This window comes from Ranitomeya variabilis, chromosome 7 (genome assembly GCF_051348905.1).
Source record: "Ranitomeya variabilis isolate aRanVar5 chromosome 7, aRanVar5.hap1, whole genome shotgun sequence".
NCBI lineage: Eukaryota > Metazoa > Chordata > Amphibia > Anura > Dendrobatidae > Ranitomeya > Ranitomeya variabilis.
The window spans coordinates 181,980,926-182,006,912 of record NC_135238.1 but is presented as its reverse complement, the minus strand read 5'-3'; the positions used below and the strand labels follow the sequence as shown (position 1 = coordinate 182,006,912).

The 25,987-nt window shown below is 44.6% G+C and overlaps 1 protein-coding gene across 1 annotated transcript in view; it reads left to right on the top strand.

Annotated features, from left to right (window-relative positions):
• The first annotated feature begins 3,337 nt into the window (after positions 1-3,337).
• The window catches only part of LOC143786270 (FAST kinase domain-containing protein 1, mitochondrial-like), a 45,593-nt gene continuing 22,943 nt past the window's right edge, over positions 3,338-25,987 (top strand). The window contains exon 1 of the mRNA XM_077275547.1: positions 3,338-3,694. The gene's annotated coding sequence lies outside the window, so the exon portion shown is untranslated. The remainder of the gene's footprint in view (positions 3,695-25,987) is intronic.

Here is a 25,987-nt window from a genome sequence, read left to right as displayed (position 1 = left end):
TAACAGAAAGGTAGATAGTGAATTCACTTAGCTTGACTACACAATTTTGGAAAAGTGCTTGAGAAATCATGGATGGAGATATAATGGTACTGCAAAAACACTTGGCCAAGTTGAATCAAGGTATAACTTACAGAGAGAAATGATGCTCCGCAGATCTGTGAGATGGCACTGAAGACATGCACATCCCCGGCGAAAAAAAAACGGATCCGGCGGAAAAAAACGGATCCGGCGGGAAAAAAACGGATCCGGCACAAAAAAAAACAGATCAGCAGGAAAAAACGGATCCGTCGGAAAAAACGGATCCGTTGGAAAAAAAACGGATCTGGCTTGTCAAAAAAACAGATCCGGCGCAAAAAAAACCCCGATTGGCGGGAACAAAACGGATTCGGCAAAAAGAAAAAACGGATCGGCGGAAAAAAACGGATCTGGCGGAAAAAAACAGATCTGGCGTAAAAAAACCGGATTAGGTGGAAAAAAACGGATAGGCGAAAAAAAACGGATTAGGAAAAAAAAACGGATCGGCGAAAAAAAACGGATCTGGCTTGTAAAAAAAACGGATCCGGCGCAAAAAAACCCCGATCGGCGGGAACAAAACGGATTCGGCAAAAAAAACAACGGATCGGCGTAAAAAAAAAACTGATCCGGCACAAAAAAAACGGATTGGCGGGATAAAAACAAAGTCGGCAAAAAAAACGGATCAGAAAAATAAAACGGATCCGGCGGAAAAAAAAACGGATCTGGCTTGTAATAAAATGGATCCGGGGCAAAAAAAACCCGATCGGCGGAAAAACACGGATGCGGCGAAAAAAAAACGGATCTGGGGTAAAAAAAAACGGATCCAGCGCAAAAACAAACCGATTGGCGGAAAAAAAACGGATTCGGCAAAAAAACACAGGTTGGCGGAAAAGAACGGATCCGGCGGAAAAACAAACAGATTGGCGGAAAAAAAAACGGATTCGGCAAAAAAACCCGGATCTGCGGAAAAAAAACGAATCCGGCGGAAAAAAAAACGGATCCGGCGGAAAAACGGATCGGCGGAAAAATACGGATCCGGCGAAAAAAAACGGATCTGGTGTAAAAAAACGGATCCGGCGTAAAAACAAACCGATTGGCGGAAAAAAACAGATTCGGCAAAAAAACACGGATCGGCGGAAAAAAAACGGATCCAGCGGAAAAACAAACAGATTGGCGGGAAAAAAAACGGATTCGGCAAAAAAAAAAACGGATCTGCGGAAAAAAAACGAATCCGGCGGAAAAAAAACGGATCCGGCGGAAAAACGGATCGGCGGAAAAATACGGATCCGGCGGAAAAACGGATCGGCGGAAAAATACGGATCCGGCAAAAAAAACCGGATCTGGCGTAAAAAAACGGATCCGGCGCAAAAACAAACCGACTGGCGAAAAAACGACGGATTCGGCAAAAAAAACCGGATCGGCGGAAAAAAACGGACCCGGCGGAAAAAACGGATCCGGCAGAAAGATAAAACCAATCCGGCGGGAAAAAAAAAGGATCCGGCCGACAAAAAATGGATCCTGCGTCTAGAGACTACAGCCGTAGGCCTTACCATTGCACCACAAGGTCAAGTGATCCCAGGTACTAATTTTTGCTAATTTTACTAATTTTACTAATTTCCTGTATCAGAGTCAAGTATCAGACTCCGGTATCAGAGTATTTCTGAGGTTTGACTTTCATTTGTGACTTTGATATGTGAAAGTCAGGTATCAGAATCAAGTATCAGACTCCGGTGTCAGAGTATTTCTGAGGTTATTTCTGATGTTACTGTGATTTGTGACCATGTTGCAGCGGTATACTGACTTATGTTACTGACTTTATGGCAGGTTCATCCTGCAGACACTAGATGGCGCTGTGGCTCCCGATGACGTCACGGCTCCTTGCAGCCTCTAGTCAGTAATAGCAGCACTAGACAATCGCCGGGCGCGGTGGCGTGCGCCTGTAATCCTAGTTACCAGGGAGGCTGAGTGCTGGAGCGCTTGAGTCCAGGTGTTCTGGGCTGCCCTGTGCTATGCCGATTTGGGGTGTCAACATCAGGTCGGTATTTGTGACCCTGGGGGACCTCAGAACTAACCAGTGGTCCTGAAGTGGGAGGAGGCCGGACGCGGCCTAAGAGACCCCATGCCGATCAGCGGTGCGGATCGCCCCGTCCATAGCCCTCGTTGTAGAGTCTACAATGGAGAGCAGGCTGGACAACACAGCGTGACAACCACTTTTTATACACACAGAAAATATTCATTTTAGATCGGGAAATCATTATTAATGTAGAAAAAGATCCAATTTCTTAAAATTGTGATGTTTATTAGAAAATTCAATGCAAACATTCAAGACTGTCTATGTAAATACTATGCATTGAACTTTGTACTTAGTTCTCTAATAAACATCGACATTTTAAGACGCTGAATTGTTTCTACATTTGATCCCTTGGCTTCCGTGCTACAATGCCCCTAGAGTCGGAGCTGTTTTTTCTTTTTTCACCAGATCATTATTAACCCTCAGTCACATCTGCAATAATTATTATTCGGTTGCTGCTTTGAAGGTAAAAATAATGAACTATGCAAAATATGAAAATGTAAATATATATATATATATTCCTCCTGTACTTTCTCACTATCTCCCCAGATTCTGATATTACGTCTCCTTATCTCTCTGTGATGCCGTTACACTGAGCGCTACTGACACCTACTGGCGAAACCAATAAAATGCTTCCATCTGTTGTGCAGTACTAGGTGTTACCAGCAGAGGCCACTCCAGCTCTAAACCTTCAGGACGAAACATGAATCACCTGCAAATATCACATTATAATGAGGTTACGCTGAAGGCCTCATGAGAAAATGACCTATTGTTTATATCAGGTTTTTTTTCTTCAATGTATTTTTTTCCATATAACAATCTGTATTAAAAATATAGTAGTAATATAATATATCAAAAATTATTAACACAAATAAATATATTTTAAAAATTACCAATAATAAGTATAAAATAAACAGACCACAAATCAACCCCCTAAAAACACAAGAAGATCCTAAGGGTGCGTGTCCACGTTCAGGATGGCCGGCGCTTTGGACGGAGCGGAAAACTCGCTCTGCCCTAAGCCCCGCCCCCTTCTGGAGACACGATGATGCCGGATGTGTTCATTGCACACATCCGGCATCATCGCACCCCACACATAGGGCCCTGTGATTTACCTTGCAGCGGCGCAGCAAGGTAAACGGACATGCTGCGATCTAAAAAGACGCGCCGCATGTCTGGAATCGCAGGGCCGCCGGGTGCGTATTAGCACGCATAGTGGAGACGGGATTTCATAAAATCCCCTCCACTATGCTGTAACATCTGGACGCGGCAGATTGAATGCTGCGGCTCTGCTCAGCGTTCAATCCGCTGCTATTCCGGATGTAAAACGGCCCGTGGACACATACCCTAAGACAAACACACTGACGAGCAAAAGAGTAACAATGTTTTGACCTTTTGACTTTCAGGCTCCATATCTCACCATCCACTACTGCTTCCAACGTGAGACTCCCATCATTTTATAGACAATCATCTTGGCTGTCTTATACACAAATGTATTGTTTATTGTTGATGCGTTTCAGATTCCACCGACTCCTTCCTCAGGATAACCATACAAAAATCAATCAATTGTCCTGCAGACGTTACACAAGTCTGGAAGCTGCAAATAAGGTGAGAGACTTCAACTTCACTATTGTGATGAGAAGCGTTGGCTTGAGTTTGCAAAAACGTATGACAAATGGACAGTATAAGATTGAAGATGGGTGATTTGGAGCGATGAGATGAAAGGCAACAGACTAGTCTCTGATGGGTGCAAATGGGTCTGGAAGAAACAAGGGAAAACGGGGCCAATGGCTGCAATCATTGAAGGAACTGTCAAGTTTTGGTAGAGGAAACCTGATCATATGGGGTTGTTTCAGGGTATGTACACACTTTCCGGATTTTTTGCGTTTTTTCGCTATAAAAACGCATACATATGCATCCCATCATTTAGAATGCATTCCGCAATTTTTGTGCATATGTCACTTTTTTTTCCCGCGAAAAAAATGCATCGCGGTAAAAAACGCAGCATGTTCATTAATTTTGCTGATTTTTTGCGGATTTCCCACCATATTATTGCATTTGGAACCCCCGGAAAAATCTGCAAAAAAATCCACACAAAAAATGCGAGAAAAACATGAAAAAACGCACAGGATTTCTTGCAGAAAATGTCCGGTTTTGGTCAGGAAATTTCTGCAAGAAATCCTGACGTGTGCACATAGCCTCACAGCCAAAGATGTTGGATACTTGACCAGGATCGATGGTGGTCTCACGGCTGAGCTATATGTGTATTTTGATCTGACGTTTAGATCGGACTCGGACATCACTAAGATGACAGTTCTGTTCGATTTTTACACAGACCCATAGACTTGCATTGACAATTTTGTTCTGACGTTTGGATCAGTATGGAACATATCTCCATGATTTTGTATGGACTACAAACAATCCCGGACATGTGAACTGCCCCATTCACTATTTTAGGCACAAGTGTTATCTGTGAAAAGCACGGATAGCACATCCCACCCTATTTCCTTATAGATTGTAGCTTGCGAGCAGGACCCTCACTCCTCCTGTACCTGCTGATCTGTGTCACTTTGTGATATATTTATTGTCTGTTCATGTCCCTGCTTAATTGTAAAGTGGTCAGAAAATGTTGGCGCTATAGAAATAAAAATATAATCATCACTAGTATAAGAAAATATAACGTGTGAATGAGCCGTTGATAATTATCAATTGTATTAATTAATTTAGTTCCAAGTTTATTAAGCTAATTTATAGATGAATGGGAAAGTGTCTAATATTTCTAGGGAAGACCACAAATGTATTACATAGGGCAAAAATGTGACGGGTTTGGCAGAGGTTTTAGGACAGTTAGGCCGGCGTCACACTAGCGAGTTTTACGGACGTATGAGCGCAAGAAAATACGTCCGTAAAATACGCATTACACACGGCCCAATGATTCTCTATGGCCCAGCTCCTATCAGCCGTATTTTACGGATCTGTATTATACGGCCGTAGAAAATCGCAGCATGCTGCGTTTGTCACCGTATTGCGCAAAAAAATCGCCAATGAAAGTCTATGGGGGCGAGAAAAATATGGATTACTCACGAACCAGCAGTGTGACTTGCAAGAAATACGCAGCGGTGTTATAGAGAAAAGCCGGCAATTCAATTGCCGGCTTTTGCTATCTCCTTCCCAAACCCGACAGGATATGAGACATGGTTTACATACAGTAAACCATCTCATATCCCTTTTTTTTTTGCATATTCCAGACTACTAATGTTAGTAGTGTGTATGTGCAAAATTTGGGCCCTCTAGCTATTAAATTAAAGGGTTAAATCACGGAAAAAATTGGCGTGGGCTCCCGCACAATTTTCTCCACCAGAGTGGTAAAGCCAGTGACTGAGGGCAGATATTAATAGCCTGGAGAGGGTCCATGGTTATTGGCCCCCCCCCTGGCTAAAAACATCTGCCCCCAGCCACCCCAGAAAAGGCACATCTGGAAGATGCGCCTATTCTGGCACTTGGCCACTCTCTTCCCACTCCCGTGTAGCGGTGGGATATGGGGTAATGAAGGGTTAATGTCACCTTGCTATTGTAAGGTGACATTAAGCCTCTTTGGGAAAGAGGCGTCAATTATGACACCTATCCATTATTAATCCAATAGTATGAAATGGTTAAGAAAACACACATTATTACAAAGTATTTTAATGAAATAAAGACAGATGTTGTTGTAATATTTTATTAGACTCTTAATCCACCTGAAGACCCTTGTCACCTGAAACAGAGTAAAAAACAAACAAACAACAATATTCCATACCTTCTGTCGTTCTGTCCCACGTTGCAAATCCATCTGAAAGGGTTAACTAATTTTACAAGCAGAAGCCTGTTAATGCAGCCGCACCTGCCTGTAAAAACCAGGGGAATGAATGGAAAGCAGGGTGACCTGTAGTTACCTTGAGTTGCGGTGATGCGCCCTCTGCTGGATGTCCTCATGAACTGGAGCCTGTGAAAAGTTCCCACGCTCGAGTTCATATGAGGACATCCAGCAGAGGGCTAGGTAGTAGGTAGGGATGTGAACGCGATGTTCTGGGATGGGTGGGCGCAGAGGAGTCTGCGGGATGTGCCGTGGTGCTGTGCCTGGATTTGCCATTGTGCCGCGTCGGGATGTGCCGTGATGCTTGGATGTGCCGTGATGCTTGGATGTGCTGTGGTGCCGGCATGTGCCGGTGCCTGCGCCGGGATGTGTCGGCGCCGAGATGTGCCGTGGTGCCGACATCTGCCGGTGCCTGCGCCGGCATGTGTCGGCGCCGGGATGTGCTGTGGGGCTACGCCGGGCGGTGCGGTGGGTCCGCTGGCCGTGCTGGGGTCTGCTGCAGGCGTCATTGCTGTGTGTGTCTCTGTGTGCAGGCGTCGTCCGATGGGACTACAAGTCCTATCGGACGATGCCTGCTACAGTGACAGTGAGTGACACATTAGCCAATGATGGGACAGTAGTAGTCCCATCCAGAAGCAAAAGCAGGGGAGAAGCCAGCACTGCTGAAGGTCAAAACGCAATATCTAAAGTGCACATGCACATAATAAATTCTGACTGTATTGTACTGCTTATGTATTGGTATGTGGCTGACCACCACTGTTGCCGCGCACGCTGGGTCATATGCGCCATTCTGTCTGGGTTCACTATGATTGATAGGCTGCTGTGCACACACACAGCAGCCCTGCCCTGCCTCAGGCTCTAGTCAATTAGGCAGCTGTGCCTCAGCCAGTTTCATGCTTTAACTTTGGTGTTGGTTTGGCAGTGTGGGGGCCAGATCTGATATGTCCGCACAGGACCTGATCGGCCTCTATCCGCGCTCGCCTTCCTGGCACTAAGGGAGTGATTCTGTCAATGCTCCAGGTACAGTTTGTCATGTAATGTTATTTAATGTGGTTTGTCCTTTTTTTTTTTTTTTCTCACTCTCAATACATTTAGGAGGCCGTAATGGCACAATGTAATAAAAAACGTAGAGTTAGGACTGCCCCATTATGAGATTGCCGTGAAGTGGCGGGGTAGCTCAAAGAATTGATCAATTATTTGCTAAATATCTCATATTTGAAATACAGTCAGAATTTATTATGTGCATGTGCACTTTGGATATTGCGTTTTGACCTTCAGCAGTGCTGGCTTCTCTTCTTTTTGCTTATGTATTGGTATGTGGCTGACCACCACTGTTGCCGCGCATGCTGGGTCATATGCGCCATTCTGTCTGGGTTCACTATGATTGATAGGCTGCTGTGCACACACACACAGCAGCCCTGCCCTGCCTCAGGCTCTAGTCAATTAGGCAGCTGTGCCTCAGCCAGTTTCATGCTTTAACTTTGGTGTTGGTTTGGCAGTGTGGGGGCCAGATCTGATATGTCCGCACAGGACCTGATCGGCCTCTATCCGTGCTCGCCTTCCTGGCACTAAGGGAGTGATTCTGTCAATGCTCCAGGTACAGTTTGTCATGTAATGTTATTTAATGTGGTTTGTCCTTTTTTTTTTTTTTTTCTCACTCTCAATACATTTAGGAGGCCGTAATGGCACAATGTAATAAAAAACGTAGAGTTAGGACTGCCCCATTATGAGATTGCCGTGAAGTGGCGGGGTAGCTCAAAGAATTGATCAATTATTTGCTAAATATCTCATATTTGAAATACAGTCAGAATTTATTATGTGCATGTGCACTTTGGATATTGCGTTTTGACCTTCAGCAGTGCTGGCTTCTCTTCTTTTTGCTGTTCTAGTAGTAGTCCCATCATCCAGCTAATGTGTTGAATGTAAAAAAAAACAACACACACACACACACACACACACACACACACACACACACACACACGTACATACATACAGACATACAGTACATACAACATGCAGACACAGTACATACAGACATACAACATACACCATGTGACATGCAACATGTGGCGACATGAGAGGGAATGCGACATATGACATGCAAAATGTTACATGCAACATGCGACGACATGCAACATGCCACATGCAACATGCAACAACATGTGACGGCATGTGACATGCAACGACATGTGACATGCGTCAACATGCAACATGTGACGACATGCGACATGTGACATGAGATGACATGCGAAATGCAACATGTGGCAGCATGCGACATATGACAACATGTGACATGCAACATGCGACGACATGCAGCATTCGACAACATGCAGCATTCGACAACATGCGACGACATGCGACGACATGCGACATGTGACATGCGGCGACATGCAACATTCGACAACATACGACGACATGCAATGACATGTGACATGCGACGACATGCAACGACATGCGACAACATGCAACATGCGACGGCATGCAACAACATGCAACATGTGACATGCGACGAAATGCAACATACAACATGCGAGGGCATGCGACATGTGACAACATGTGACATGCGACAACATGCAACATGAGACATGTGATATGCGACATGCACCATGCGACAACATGCAACATGCGAGAACATGCAACATGTGACGACATGCAACATGTGACATGAAACATGCAACATGCGACGACATGCAACATACGACATGCAACATGCCACATACAGTACATACATACAGTACATACATACAACATACATACAGACGTACAGTACATAAAACATAGAGTACATACTCACTATCACTTGTCACTTTGTTCCTCGAAGCCAGTGTTACCTGTAAAAAATATTAAAATAATAAACAAACACTATACTCCCTGATCCGCAGAAATCCAATTAAAACGAGTGTCCCTCGCCGATCTCCCGTGGAGAGCAGGAGCATCAGCTGATGCGACCGCTCTCCAGGGGCTCCAGGAATACAATGATGGAAGGTATCCTTCCACAATGTTTTCCCCACAATGTATTCCTACGCCCCTGTGAGAAAATAGTCCCTAGTCTCACTTTTGGCATTGCTGTGTGAGAAAGTTCCCACGCAGCTTTTTGCCATAAAGTGAGACCAGTGAACTATAGTAACCTCTCAGTGATGCACTGCAGGAGCCATTGTCTCCTGTCAGTGTGTCACATAGGGTCCTATAGAGCAGTGACATCACCCGATGTCACTGTTCTATAGGGGAGATCGTCATGGGACACTCGTTATTAATTGGACTACGGTGGACAGGTAGTATACGGTTTATTATTTTACATTTTTTGCAGGCGCCGAAGTATGGTAAGTATGCTTAAATGAAGAATATTAACCCCTTTCTGCCAGCTGACGGAATAGTACGTTAGCTGGCAGATCCCCTGCTTTAAGGTGGGCTCCGGCGGTGAGCCCACCTTAAAGCCGCAATATGTCAGCTGTTTTGTACAGCTGACATGTGTGCGCAATGAGCGCGAGCGGAATCGCGATCCGCCCGCCCCCATTAACTAGTTAAATGCCGCCGTCAAGCGCTGACAGCGGCATTTAACTAGCGCTCCCGGCTGCACGGCCGGAAGTGCTCACACCGCTGACCCCCGTCACATGATCAAGGGTCAGCGGTGCATTGCCATAACAACCAGAGGTCTCCTTGAGACCTCTATGGTTGTTGATGGCCGATTGCTTTGAGCGCCACCCTGTGGTCGGCGCTCAAAGTACACCACCATTTCTACTACATAGAGGTGATCTGTACTTCACCTCTATGTAGCAGAGCCGATCGTGTAGTGCATGCTTTTAGCCTCCTATGGAGGCTATTGAAGCATGCCAAAATAAAAAAAAAAAGTGTTTAAAAATATAAAAAATATATAAAAGTTTAAATCACCCCCCTTTCGCCCCAATCAAAATAAAACAATTAAAAAAAAATCAAACCTACACATATTTGGTATCACCGCGTTCAGAATCGCCCGATCTATCAATAAAAACAAAGGATTAACCTGACCACTAAATGGCGTAGCGAGAAAAAAAATCAAAACGCCAAAATTACGGTTTTTTGGTCGACGCGACATTGCATTAAAGTGCAATAACGGGCGATCAAAGAACGTATCTACACCAAAATGGTATCATTAAAAATGACAGCTTGGCATGCAAAAAAGAAGCGCTCACCTGACCCCAGATCACGAAAATTGGAGACGCTACGGGTATCGGAAAATCGCACACTTTTTTTTTTTTTTTGCAAACTTTGGAATTTGTATCCACCACTTAGATAAAACATAAACTAGACATGTTAGGTGTCTATGAACTCGTAATGACCTGGAGAATCATAATGGCAGGTTAGTTTTAGCATTTAGTGAACCTAGCAAAAAAGCCAAACGAAAAACAAGTCTGAGATTGCACTTTTTTTTGCAATTTCATCACACTTGGAATTTTTTTCCCATTTTCTGTTACATGGCATGGTAAAACCAATGGTATCGTTCAAAAGTACATCTCGTCCCGCAAAAAATAAGCCCTCATATGGCCATATTGACTGAAAAATAAAAAAGTTATGGTTCTGGGAAGTAGGGGAGCGAAAAACAAAAACGAAAAAACGGAAAAAGCTCTAGGGGTGAAGGGGTTAAAATACTTTTTTCCTAATGTGTGTGTGTTTTATTAATCCTTTAATACTATTGGATTAATAACGGATAGGCGTCTTATTGACGCCTCTCCGTTATTAACCCGGCTTAATGTCACCTTACAATAGCAAGGTGACATTAACCCCTTATTACCCCATATCCCACGGCTACACCGGAGTGGGAAGATAGGGGCTAAGTGCCGGAATTGGCGCATCTTACAGATGCGCCATTTCTGGGGCGGCTGCGGACTGGTATTTGTAGCTGGGGGAGGGCCAATATCCATGGCCCCTCTCTAGGCTATGAATATCAGCCCGCAGCTGTCTGCGTAGCCTTTCTGGCTATGAAATATAGGGGGACCCCACGTCATTTTTTTGGGGGGTCCCCCTATTTTAATAGCCAGTAAAGGCTACGCAGACAGCTGCGGGCTGATATTCATAGCAGGCTACAAATATTGGCCCTCGGCTGTCGGCTTTCCCCCTCTGGCGCAGAAAATTTCGCGGGAGCCCACGCCATATTTTTTTTTCTTCGTTTTTTTTTAACTGAAACATATTGATCATTAACCCCTTTCTGCCAGCTGACGGAATAGTACATCAGCTGGCATTATCCCCACGCTTTGAGGTGGGCTTCGGCGGTGAGCAACATGTCAGTTGTTTTCATTACAACAAAAAAAATTATGTTTTTTTGGTCGCCGCGACATTGCATCAAAATGCAATAATGGGCAATCAAAAGAACGTATCTGCACAAAAGTGGTATCATTAAAAACGTCAGCTCGGCGAGCAAAAAATTAGCCCTCACCCGACCCAATATCTCAGAAAATATAGACGCTACGGGTATCGGAAAACGGCGCAATTATTTTATTTCTTTTTAGCAAAGTTTTGAATTTTTTTTTACCACTTAGATAAAAAATAATCTACACGTGTTTGGTGTCTATGAACTCGTAATGACCTGGAAAATCATAATGGCAGGTCAATTTTATGCTGTGTGCACACGTTGCAGATTTGGGTGCAGAATTTTCTGCACAAAATCTGCATCTCCTTGCTGAAAACGCAGCTGCGTTTTTTATGCATTTTTTTCACGTTTTTTTCATATTTTTTGCGTTGTTTTCATGCGGGTTTTTTGTGTGGTTTTGATGCAGTTCTTGGTGCGGTTTTTGCGTGGTTTTGATTCAGTTTTTGCTGCAGTATTTGGTGCGTTTTTTTGCGTGTTTTGATTCAGGTTTTTGATGCTTTTTTTATGCAGTGTTTGGTGAAGTTTTGATGCAGTTTTTGATTCAGTTTTGATGCAGTTTTTGGTGCGGTTATGATGCAGTTTTTGGTGCGGTTTTGATGCAGTTTTTGGTGCGGTTTTGATTCAGTTTTTGGTGCAGTTTTGATGCAGTATTTGGTGTGGTTTTGATGCAGTATTTGCTGTTTTGATGCAGTTTTTGGTGCGGTTATGATGCAGTATTTGGTGCGGTTTTGATGCTGTTGTTGGTGCGGTTTTGATGCTGTTTTTGGTGCCGTTTTGCTGCAGTTTTTGATACAGTTCTTGGTGAGGGTTTGATGCATTTTTGGTGCATTTTTGATGCAATATTTGGAGCAGTTTTGATGCAGTTTTTGGTGCGGTTTTTGCGCGGTTTTGATTCAGTTTTTGCTGCAGTATTTGGTGCTTTTTTGCGTGGTTTTGATTCAGGTTTTTGATGCTTTTTTATGCAGTTTTTGGCGAACTTTTAATGCAGTATTTGGTGCGGTTTTGATGCAGTATTTGGTGTGGTTTTGATGCAGTTTTTGGTGCGGTTTTGAAGCAGTTTTTTGTGCGTTTAGGCCATGTGCCCACGCTGCAGATTCCGCTGCGGAATTTTCTGCAGCGGATTTGATAAATCCGCAGTGCAAAACCGCTGTGGTTATTACTGCGGATTTATCGCGGTTTCTATAGCGGTTTCCGCTGCGGATTTACACCTGCAGTTTTCTATTGGAGCAGGTGTAAACCCGCAGCGCAATCCGCACAAAGAAATGACATGCTGCGGTATATAAACCGATGCGTTTCCGCTCGTTTTTTCCGCAGCATGTACACTGCGGAATTCATTTCCCATAGGTTTATATTGTACTGTAAACTCATGGGAAACCGCTGCGGACCCGCAGCTGCGGAAACGCTGCGGTTCCGCAGCAAAATCCGCAGCGTGTGCACATACCCTTATGATGCCGTTTTTGGTGCGGTTTTGATGCAGTTTTTGGTGCGGTTTTGATGCAGTTTTTGGTGCGGTTTTGATGCTGTTGTTGGTGGGGTTTTGATACAGTTTTTGGTGCAGTTTTGATGCTGTTGTTGGTGCGGTTTTGATGCAGTTTTTGCTGCAGTTTTGATGCAGTTTTTTGTGGAGTTTTTTCGCACTTTTGATGCATTTTTTAATTTTTTTTGGTGCGGTTTTTGCGTGTTTTTTGTGCGTTTTTGTATGCATTTTTGAAAGCTAAATAAAGATGTATTATTGAACAAAAAAAAGATTTGTGATGTCATTATTGTCCAACCTCCTCTTTTACATTTGTCCAACCCACACTCAATTACACACAGATAGATAGACATATAGATGATAGATGAAATGGATAGACAGAGCTACATATAGATAGATCTATAGATGCATACATCTATCTATTCCTATATCTATCTATAGATATATCTGGATAGATATATCTATTGATAGATGTATGGATAGTGTAGGGTGCGTGTCCACTGTCCAGATTACATCCAAATTAGCTGCAAATTGGATGCTGCGTACTTGTAGTCCCATCAGATGATGCCTGCACACACCCCAAAAGACCCCCCGCACAGCCTCGCACACACCCGAACAGTCCCGCACACACCCGAACAGTCCCGCAGACCCCGTCCGCACACACATACACGCACACCATCACCGCCCACACACTTCCCTCCTCCCGAACTGCAGCGTTTCTCAGACCCACATCCGCATCTAAACTGCAGCTCTTTTTTACATCTGCGGTTTTGCTGCAGATGTGCCCGACTCAATGAAAGTCTATGGGTACAGAAACGCTGCAGTTTGGCAAAAAAAGAAGTGATATGCTGCTGAAAAAAAAAAGCTGCGTTTCGGTGTGTCTTTTTCCGCAGCATGTGCACAACAAGTCTGCTGCTCCCATAGACTTACATTGGTTGAGCACTACACTGCGGATTTGATGCAACTCTGGGCAGCAAAAAACCCTGCGGATCTGCAATCAAATCCGCAACGTGTGCACAGCCTTAGCATTTAGTGAACCTAGCAAAAAAGCCAAGCAAAAAACAAGTGTGGGATTGCACTTTTTTTGCAATTTCATCGCACTTTGACTTTTTTTTCACATTTTCTGTTACACGACATGGTAAAACCAATGGTGTCGTTCAAAAGTAGAACTTGTCCCGCAAAAGATAAGCCCTCACATGGCCATATTGATGGAAACATTATGGCTCTGGAAAGAAGGGGAGAGATAAACGAAAAAAGCTCCAGGGGTGAAGGGGGTTTAGAAACATGGATATGGACATATCTATGGAAATAGACATAGATATATAGATATATCTGTATGTATCTATCTATCCATCCTATATCTCTGTATCTATCTATCTATAATAATAATTTTTATTTATATAGCGCCAACATATTCCGCAGCGCTTTACAACTTATAGAGGGGACTTGTACAGACAATAGACATTACAGCATAACAGAAATCACAGTTCAAAACAGATACCAGGAGGAATGAGGGCCCTGCTCGCAAGCTTACAAACTATGAGGAAAAGGGGAGACACGAGAGGTGGATGGTAACAATTGCTTTAGTTGTTCGGACCAGCCATAGTGTAAGGCTCGGGTGTTCATGTAAAGCTGCATGAACCAGTTAACTGCCTAAGTATGTAGCAGTACAGACACAGAGGGCTATTAACTGCATAAAGTGTATGACAACATGATGAGAGGAACCTGATAATGTTTATTTTTATTTATTTATTTATTTTTTTATTTTTTTTAGGCCACACAGGGATAGTTAGGTTAATGCGTTGAGGCGGTAGGCCAGTCTGAACAAATGCGTTTTTAGGGCACGCTTAAAACTGTGGGGATTGGGGATTAATCGTATTAACCTGGGTAGTGCATTCCAAAGAATTGGCGCAGCACGTGTAAAGTCTTGGAGACAGGAATGGGAGGTTCTGATTATTGAGGATGCTAACCTGAGGTCATTAGCGGAGCGGAGGGCACGGGTAGGGTGGTAGACTGAGACCAGAGAGGAGATGTAGGGTGGTGCTGAGCCATGGAGTGCTTTGTGGATGAGGGTAGTAGTTTTGTACTGGATTCTGGAGTGGATGGGTAGCCAGTGTAATGACTGGCACAAGGTAGAGGCATCGGTGTAATGGTTGGTGAGGCATATGATTCTGGCAGCAGCATTCAGGACAGATTGGAGCGGGGAGAGTTTGGTAAGAGGGAGGCCGATTAGTAGAGAGTTACAATAGTCCAGACGAGAATGAATAAGTGAGACAGTAAGAGTTTTTGCAGAGTCGAAAGTAAAAAAAGGGCGAATTCTAGAAATGTTTTTGAGATGCAGATAGGAAGAGCGAGCCAGTGATCGGATGTGGGGGATGAATGAAAGCTCGGAATCAAGGATGACCCCAAGGCAGCGGGCATGTTGCTTTGGAGTAATGGTGGAACCGCACACGGAGATGGCAATGTCAGGCAAAGGTAGGTTAGTAGAGGGAGAGAACACGAGGAGTTCAGTTTTTGACAGGTTCAGTTTCAGATAGAGGGAGGACATGATGTTAGAGAGAGACATCTGTGTGTAATGGAGTGTGCGTTGGACAAATGTAAAAGAGGAGGTTGGACAGAAATGACATCACAAATCTTTTTGAAGCTAGAGGAGGTTCCTGCTTAGTGGCAGTGCAATGCATCATGGAACTTGTAGTATTAGAGCACAATAACTCAGGAGAAAGGAAGTTGTCGATTAACCCCATGAGAGCTAGATCCAGCACTGAAGATGTGCTGCTACAGCATGATAAAAGGTAATATTGCTAAAATAAAGACAGTGGATGTTTTCAGTAGCACATAATTGCAAGATTTATGAAAAAAAAAAAATTATTGTAGTGGACAACTTATTTAAGTCTGAAGTTCCAGCCTGGACTCACCGGACTCAAGTTAGTCTGCAGTTAGCTATTAGTTATTAGCTATTCGATTTTCATGTATGGCAGTTAGCTATTAGTTAGCTATTCGATTTTCATGTATGGTTAATTATACATAGAGTGGATATTGTTTGGGTAAAATTTTGATCAGGACTTTGAGATGTTTATTTTGACTACTTGTGGTCCTGGGTTATTCACGTAAATCGCTTATGCCGCACATAATCAAACGCACTCAATCGTACGTAAATTCAATTTGAAAACAGGTACCCTTGACCACTAGTATTAAAAATGAACATATCAATGTCCTGAATAATATTTACCAAAAAAATTATCAACTCTGTGTAGTTCAGAAGTTATTCACGTAAATCGCTTATGTCGCGCATAATCAAACACACTCAATCATACGTAAGTTCAATTTGAAAACAGGTACTCTAGACCACTAGTACTCAAAATGACCAGCTCAATGTCCTGAACAATATTTGCCAAAAAAATTATCAACTCTATGTGTAGTTCAGAAGTTATTCACGTAAATCGCTTATTTTTGTATGTTAACAGAACCTTGGAAGAGTTTCACCAGTAACTTGCTAGAACTATCATCAAATGTACTTCATGGCCAGAATGTTGTCAACTACATCCAGTAAGACATTAATTATTCACAGAATCAGCTTACCTTGAACCACAAGTAGTCAAATGAAACAAGTTCAAGTTCTGCACATAATCTGAAATAAAATATCAGAACTCTGTATAGTTCAGAAGCGAAAAGGAAAAATCACTTATTTCCATGTGTGAAAATAAACATGGTAAAATGTCGTTAATAATGTATTAGGTGTGTTTTCAAAATGTTTTATACCTTGTCAGTAAACAATGCAATCAGTTTGGGAGTTAGGCCGGAGTCACACACAACATATAAAAATACAGTCCGTTTTTGATGGCCGAGATAAGCAGAAAATTTCCTGAACAGTGATCCGTATTCAATGCGAGGATGCAATTTTTTTTCTCCTACAATTATCCGTGTGCCATCCGTGTGGCATCCATATGGCGAAATTTTCTCGACGGCTTGCAAAATGGACATAGAATGGTTCCATGGCCTCAAATATTCCTTATAACATATATACAGTCTATATATACACTGTGTTCCAAATTATTATGCAAATAATATTTCCTCATATTTTCTCTAAATTACCTATCTGAATTGCAGTCATTGTTATTTTCCAGTCATCTACTATTCTAGTATAATTGCAATGTTTTGGAAAAAACTGCCTATGAAAACAGTATCTTTTTTAAAAAAAATAAACACTCAAAATGCATGTTCCAAATTATTATGCACAGCAGAGTTTTCAACCTCTTTTTTTATTTTGAACAAAAAAAGGTCAATTGTGAAGTTATAAGCATTATCAGCTTATTACAAAATGAAATCAAACAGTTTTCAAGTGAAAACTTTATTCTAGGTGATGTTACATTTGCACATAGGACCCCTTGTTCGAAAAAAGCTTCTGAACTCTCTCGTCCATTGAATTTGTCAGTTTTTGGATGGTTTCTGCTTCATTTGTTTTGCATGTGGACAGAATACCCTCCCAGAGCTGTTGCTTAGATGTGAACTGCCTCCCGCCATCATAGACACTCCTTTTGATGATGCTCCAGAGGTTCTCAATGGGGTTGAGGTCAGGGGAAGATGGTGGCCACACCATAAGTTTGTCCTCTTTTATGCCCATAGCAGCCAGAGATGCAGATGTGTTTTTTGCAGCATGAGATGGTGCATTATCATGCATGAAAATGATCTTGCTGCGGTTCTTCCTCTTGAACCATGGCAGGAAGTGTTGTTTTAGAAACTCCACATAGATTATGGAGTTCATCTTTACCCCTTCAGGGATCATAAAGGGGCCGACAATCTCTCTCCCCATGATTCCAGCCCAAAACATTACTCCACCTCCTTGTTGGCGCCTTAGCCGTGTTTTCATGGGGTGTCCATCAACCAGCCATCCTCCACTCCATCCATCTGGACCATCGAGCGTTGCGCGGCACTCATCGGTGAACAAAACAGTTTGGAAGTCAGTCTTCGTTTGTTTTAAGTTTCTTTTTATTAGTTTTACACAAATAACAGATAGGTAAATGGTAACATGTGGATTTGAGATACATCAGTATGACATATAACCCAATCTCGGGAAGGCTAGTTCAATAATAACATGTAACATTAGTGATGAACATGTAGATAAACATGTGGATAAACATAAGATTACAGTAAGATGCAATCATTAAGAAAGTTCAGATTTGAAGTCTTGTGACTTCCCGAAGGCTAGATCAGAAACCAAAAACAACTCCACATTAATGCGACATTTAACCAATACACACATACTGTAAATAGAAAGAAAGAAGAGGAGAAAGGGGGTAGGTGATAGATTCACTAGAAGGGGAGGTTTCGGCTTATCGTAATATAGGTGCAAGGGATTTAGAGGGGGGACATCGACACGTTCATTTCTGGATTAGGAAGAGATCCAAACCTCTAAAGAGATTTCTAATTGTTAGTGAGAGCCAAATACTCATCACTAGATCTGAAAGATTTCCAGGGGACCTATGTTGTGTGGAATTTCTCTTGTGAGAAAAAAGTGAAAGCAGAAATTTCTTCTATATAGTATAACTGGTCCACTTTGTTGACCCAATCCGAAATGCTCGGGCAGTTTTTAGTCAACCAGTGGACTGGGATAAGAAGCTTAGCTGCTGATAGAAGGAAAGCCAACAGGGATTTATTTTTATATTTCGAGTTGTCCCCCTTCCAGTTTAAAAAAATGAGTGTCAGGGAGGGTGGATGTAGTAATTTGCATATTTTAGTTATATGTTTTAATACTTCTTTCCAAAAAGTTTGTAGTATTTCACAAGACCACCACATATGCAGAAAAGTACCAACGTCTTTAGTACATCTCCAACAGGTTGGTGAAGAATTAGGATACCAAAGATGAGATAGAGTTGGGGTAGTGTACCATCTAGTGACTATTTTATACGAATTTTCCTGTACTCTCATACAACTAGATGGGCCATGCGAATTTTTGTAAATTTGATCTACCTCCCAGTCCTGAAATTCAGTATCAAGGTCTTTTTCCCAGTTATGTATGTAAGCTCTGTGATATATGTGATGCAGTAACCCCTGTAACAGGTAGCGGGCGCTGCATGGTCTCCCCGGAATCTGCACGGAGTTGTATTGAGGCCGTGAGAATTGACCTGCAGTGATGTCAGGATCACGTGACCAGTCCATGTGATCCATTACTGTGGGTGTGGTTACAGGTACATAACGTGACCAGAGTGTGGGTCACATGTTCCTGTGTGGTTCCAGTGTTTGGACCTGAAGGGTCCAAGTGCAAAATCCCTGAGGGAGTTCCTGAGGGCTCGGTGTGTTCCTGTGTTGGAAGCCTGGGAGGAGGCTTCCTGGAAAGCACCTGCTGGCGTGGGAAGTCCTAGTAGGAGGACCGGATCCCGGAGCCGTGCACAGTGGAACTGGGGAAGCTGGAGTCCTTCGGTGAGGTCTGGACTGACTAGTGTGTGCCGGCCAGGCAAGTTGGTGATCCCTGTAAGGCAGCTTACCTGGAGGTGTGGACTGGCGAGGAGTCAGCAGGTGGAGCCGGAGCTCCCGTCAGGTATCGTACAGGCCGTAGTGCTTGTGAAGTCTATGAACTATGTGGTCTCCCTTGGGAACTGGTTAAGGGAGGACCAGCGTGTTAGTGTCCGTGAGGCAAAGCCGTACACTGAAGTGTTAGAAGCTGCAAGTAAATATTACCAGTTGGTGCCTGTTGTGTTTCATGTTATGAACTGTGCGTAACCCGGTTTATGAGGCTTAATAAACCGCACGGACTGCTTTGTTTTATAAACCCGTGCCCGTGTGCTTGAATATCGCGGCCAAGTGAGTGTCCCCCAACACTCTCAGTGAGAGAAACCTTACAATTGGTGGAGAATTTTGGCAACAATCCCGCTAGCACACGTGGAGTTAATTGCTGTGGCAGAGCCACGAAGGTGACAAGCGTCTAGCGGTAACTCGGCGGGGTTACGAAAGTGACAAGCGTCTGCTGTGACTCGGCGGGGTCACAAAGGTGACAAGCGGCAGCGGTGGAGCCGTGCAGAGCCGTGTGGAGAGTAGCCGTGGTTGCAGCGAGAGGTTCCACAGCAGGCGGAGCTGTAGTGGCTTGTGGTTGGCAGCACCTGGAGGTGCCGGTTGTGTGTGACTGCAGCGGGAGCTGTGGCGGTACCAGCAGGAGCTGGTGAAAGTGACATAGAGAAAAAAAAAAAATTTCTTTTTGTGCAGACTCTTAAAAGGCCAGTACAAGCCCAGAGACATTGGGGTGTACTGTGTGAACTGGGGCCTGAGTGCCGTGGGGGAGTCCACGGGGTGTATCCCAGGGAGGGGAGTATCCCTAATAGTGAGCGGTGGCCCAAATGGGGATGGTTGCCCAAAAGGGGGCAGAGACCCAAAAAGGGGCGGTAACCCGAATAGGGGTAATGGCCCAAAAAGGGGTGGAATCCCGAAGGGGGGCTGAATCTCGAACCGGGGTGGTATCAAAAAGCGGAGCACTTGCCCAGAAAGGGGGCAGAGCCAAAAAAGGGGCGGCAATCAGTGAGGTGTCACGACTGTGTCCTTTTTGGCTGGATGGAAAGTGTGTGCAAGGGTTGATAGACCCGGGGAGAGAAGCGTCTGTGCTGGGAACCCGTCCAGGAGATTCTGTGTCACCTGGCGACACTGAATATCTCCAGGTAGCCACTATCTACATTGTCGCAGCGGAGGTTTCCACATACCATGAGGTGGTTGTAGACCCGATCTTGCCGTATCCTATGGTAATAGGACAAGATTTGGTAGCACTGTGGGAAAAGGCTGAAGTGTTTGTGGATATAATGTGGATGTCAGTTAGTAATGTTGAGAAGGCAGGCCTGACCAGAGGGAAAGGTGCGACTGTCCAACTAACTGACCTGACGTCACCTGAAGTGTGCCACAATACGACTGATAGTGGTCTGCTGGATAAAACACGTGGAGCTGACACCCAGACAGAGAGTGACTTGCAGGGTCATCAGACTGTGGGGTGTGACACAGATTCTGGGGGTGACTGTGACAAATCATGGCCAGTAACAAGCGCATATGCCCTGGTGACAGTTGGAGGACGGGGTCCAGGACATGTGGTAACGGGTGGAGGACGGGGTCCAGGACTTGTGGTAACAATAATTAATAACAATAATAATAATAATAATAATAATTAGTAACAATAACAATTCAATACAATTAAATGTCATAAGGACTTCAAAAATGGCGTTATTAGACGTAGGCGCCGCGAGCTAAATTTCCAGCGCTTTGCCTTTTGCTGATTCGTCAGACCGCTCGCGGTCGGTGGCCAGTAGGAATCGCTGGGAGAATTTAGTTGTGATTTTTAAGAGTTTTAGACGTGTGTGAAAGAAATACTGCAAAGTTAGAATGCTTTAATAAATAGAAGTGTTGATACTTTATTATTATAAATGAACAAAATGCAAAGAGAATGAAAAAGAAGGAAATCAAATCAGGATTCGGCATCCTTCGAAATCGCATCAAAGAACGTATTCTTCTGTGTACACTCGCACAAAGTCATGGATGATGTAGGATTATAGCCGGGTGTATAAACCATTATACAAAACGGGGGGGAATGATCATCATTTACATAGGAAGGTTAAAATACAGTCGTTGACTGAAACAGAAACAGCTGTGTAGGAGGCTTAATACTGGGCGAAGAACAGCCGAACTCTATACAAAGGTGAGGTTGTGGAAGACAGTTTCATGTTATAGATCTTTCACCATTAAAGTAGAGAGGAGTGCAGTGGATCCCGGGCGCTGCTGCTACTAAGGTTAATCCTCAGGTATGCTTAAGGGAGGAGTAGGTTCTACGCAAACATTTTTATTTATCCTCTGTTCCGGGATCCACCTCACTGATCTTTCCTTTCCTTGTTGTGTCCTCTTTCCATTTGGTCTGCATACGGCGGATATTGGATAATATCTAACTCTTTACATAGTTGTGCCGCACACAACCTGTTCAGATGAGCGACCAACCCTCTGACTTGCCCTGACTAGTGATGAGCGAATATACTGGTTACTCGAGATTTCTCGAGCACGCTCAGGGGTCCTCTGAGTATTTTTTAGTGCTCGGAGATTTAGTTTTTCGTGCCGCAGCTGAATGATTTACATCTCTTAACCAGCTTGATTACATGTGGGGATTCCCTAGCAACCAGGCAACCCCCACATGTACTTATGCTGGCTAACAGATGTAAATCATTCAGCTGAGGTGAGGAAAACTAAATCTCCGAGCACTAAAAAATACTCGGAGGACCCCCGAGCATGCTCGGGAAATCTCGAGTAACGAGTATATTCGCTCATCACTAGCCCTGACCTGTTGCCCACAGTGTTACACAGGGAGCACCTCTTGTATTTTCTCTCTTCAGGTCTTTCACCATAGGCAGACCGAGCCATGGTCTTCAGCTGAGGACCATAGTTGGATGTGAGACTAGTCTGACTCTTCTTGGTATTTTGCAGCACTGCATCAGGTGATTCGCAGTCGTGGGACCCGTCAATCACCTGCTGTGGCACTTGGACTTTCTGGACTTGGTTTCTCTATTGCTATGGTCCACGGCCGGATCTTTAAAGTATATTATCTCTGAAAAAAATATCACTGGCTGTAATCAGGCAGCCAGGCTCTGATTAATGCTGCCTATTGTTTGGGCAGCATAAATCAAGCGACAGGTTTCTTTTAATGGTAACCCGAAGAAAGCCAGCAAGGATTACTATAAATAAAATGGCTCAGTGCTTTCCTAGCATTCTGTAGGGGTCCCAGTGACTTCACCTCCAGGCAATCGGCATAGGTGACATATCCTAGTTATATACCACCACTGTATAAGGCGGGCTGATTATGATACTAAAGATCACTCTCCTTCTTACTGGGCAGAAGTGTAAGTTTAAGGCTTTAAACATTCCAAAGATATTGCATTATTCCTTCCCATAGCATGCTGGTCTTTGGGGTTCTAGGATCCCTGGCGATCCTGAGGATGGGGCTCTTGATAAAGGGAACGAGGCTTGGCATAGTGCAATCTCGAAATGAGCGGTAGGTGCACATGCTCAACCTCCGCACCATTCATTGTGTATGGGACTGCTGGAAATAGCTGAGTGCTAAGCTTGGTTTATAAGCTCCAGTATTCTTTTTTGGAGATTTTTTTGGGGTATGAGAAGTTGGGACTCCAGCAGCCAGTAAGTCAACCCTTATCTTTAGAAGAGGGGACGATTTACTAAACTAGAAATCACCCTTTAAACTCACCATGTAATTACATGGATGAAATGGGTCTGACACGTTCTCCACCCGATCATTCAAAGGGAGGGTAGGGTGCGATCTTCTTTGATGTCCTTATGCCTCAATAGGTTTGTTTTTATCACCAGATGCTAAAAAATGCTCTGGACAAATAACTTTAAGCTTCATATTCTAATATACAGGGGTGCATATGCTGGCATAAATGTCTATTCATATTATTATTTTTATACTATGTGGATAGGTAGATGCTGTCCTGCCGGTTGCATGGCCAGAAGGGTCACCAGACCTTACCCAGATTGACTTGATTTTTATTTGGGAAGTTATAAAAAATGAGGTTTGTTTAAGAAAATCATGCACAATTGATAACATTCAACTATTATTTAAACTGTACACCTGGAGCGCCCCCACACCGCCGCAGGGCCGAGGGGTACCCGGAGCCGGGCCTCTGAGTCTCAGTTCTGGGGTTGTCACGGTGGCTAGACCCGGTCCGTGGCCCTGTCTGTCAGTGGGGGACGTCCGGTGCAATAAGTGATGATGATGGTGCAGTGGTGGGGTGCAAGTCGCGGTAAATAACGAGGACACCAGGTTGCAGTCTCTTTACCTCTTTACTGAAGGTTTCGGAGACCTCAGTCCAGAGCGCTGTTAACTGGGTTGTCAGAGACCGGCCGGTCCAAAGGCACATCAGGAGTTCTCTTTACAGGTGGGAATCAGTGTCTACCTTCTAGCGCTGTGTGTTGTAGTCCTTCCCTGCTGAGCTCCCGGGATAGTCCTCACAACTGTTTCTGTCTGTCTCAGATGTTCGTTCTCTTCGTCCCCCAGATGATAGGGTAGGACGCACCCGTATGACGGGGTAGGCCTGGAGTTCTTCCGGGACCCTAGAGTCGCCCCTCTCCCACAACTGCCTCCGTTGTCTGCTTAGGTGTTAAGTGAGACAGCCAACCTATAATTAGCTGTCCGGCCGTGGTTTGCAGTAGTACTTAAAGTCTCTTACTTGCTCGGCGTTCCGGCCACCGACTGTTTGCGCCTCAGAAGGATGTTGCCTCGGTCTAACAGCACGACTCCTTCTGGTCCCAATACTTCTTTACTGTATTCCCGTTGTGCACTGGTTAGTTCTGTTCTGAGGAGTCTGCCAGGATCCCATCCCTGACAGGTCCTCTCACTAGCTCTTCCCAGCTACTTCTCTCTGTCTTCCTGTCCAACCCCCAGTTTTACCAGAGTGTGAGGAGTGGCCTACTAGATAGGACCACCCCCCCTGGTGGCCGGAGTGTGAAGTGTAGTGAGGTGTTACCTGGTCAGAGAAACTCCTTTAGTGCAATCAGACGTACCATAGCTCCCCATAGTGGCGGAGCCACAGTACTGCAACGACCAGGACTCTGGGGCGCTGCACTCCCCCCCGGTTAAATCCAGTACTCCGGGACTGGGAAAACAAGAACAATAATACATGTTAACAGAAAACACACAAATTTTTGAAATAGTATAACAATTGAACATAACAGTGCTTCCCTTTACGGGAGGTGAGGATTCTTGAACGTTGCGAAAGTTAGGTCATGCACAGTTTATGACTCTCAGTTCAGTGGTTGAAACAGCGGGGACCCCGGGTAAACAAAGGGGTTCCCCTTATGAAAGTTTTTGAGCAATTCACCGTCCATTACTCTATTGTCCATTTAAAACCTGTAACAAAAAATACACACAAAAACATTCTTAACTAAAGAGCAGCCCTATTTAATACCTCCAAGTTTTGTAGCGGAGGGGAGTTTGGTTTTGAGTGCTGCGTGTGGACCTTCACAGCGCAGGGGTGGCTATTGGCCCAACAGGGCCCGCTATGCTTGCTACCGTTGGTGTAGTGCACTGTCTTCTAGCTACACTTCTAGTGAGTCGGGGTAGCACTGGCAGGTTAGGGCTCTCAGAGCTGCTGCTATCAACAGTGGGTACAGCAGATTCACCGATAGCAGAGGGAGGATTTGTCGGTTCCACGGTTGGCATGGCATCTTCAGGTAAGGCTTGTTGAGGTAGCGGGACCGGATGATCTGGTACCACAATTGCTTCTGGTGGGTCTGGCTGTTGAAACATTAGAACAGGCACCACGAGGGCTTGATTTATCTGAGTCCAGGACTGGGGAAAGTCACCAAGGACGGTATGGAACATCTTCTCCTTTTCTACCGGCGGAGAGATCTCTGGAACCGTCTCTCTCTCTTTCAACTTATCGGGGCAGACCTTAAGGTGATCCCTGGATATCGCTGTTGAGGTCTCCCCTCTGTCCTTGCTGATGAGACAGACCTTCGTGTTATCAAAGTCGGATGGCAGGATGGTATACGGTTCCGCTTCCCATTGGTCATCGAGCTTGTGTAATCTCCTCTTTCGTTTAAGTACTTGTTCACCAGGGGGCAGGGGAATCGCAGGAGCGTGTTGGTTGTAGTCCCTTTCTTGTTTTTGCCTAGCCTGGGCGAGACTTCTTTCTACACACTCCTGTACCTCGCGGTACCTTCGCTGCCTTTCTGCATCCCAGTCGGCATCCGGCGAGGTATCTTCGGGTACTAGGACCCCCATGTCCAGATCAACGGGTAACCGACTAGACCTTCCTCGCATCAGGTACGCTGGAGTACAGTTGGTGGAACTTAGTGGGATGTGGTTGTACATATCCACCAGGTCAGGCAACTTTGTCGGCCACAGGTTCCGTTCCTCCACAGGCAAGGTCTTCAATAAATCGATTACTACCTGGTTCATCTTCTCGCACATCCCGTTGGTTTGAGGGTGGTACGGGGTGGTTCTGATCTTCTTACACCCGTACAGCTGGCAGAATTCTTGGAACACTTCTGCTTCGAAGGCAGGTCCCTGGTCGGTCAGTACCTTCTCTGGGTAGCCATGGGGCCTACAAAAGTGCTGCTGGAAGGCCCTGGCGGCAGTCCTGGCCGTTAGATCTTTAACAGGCACAACCACCAAAAACCTGGAGTAGTGGTCCACGATGGTAAGGGCGTAGATATAGCCCGACCGGCTAGGTGTCAGCTTCACATGATCCAGTGCGACCA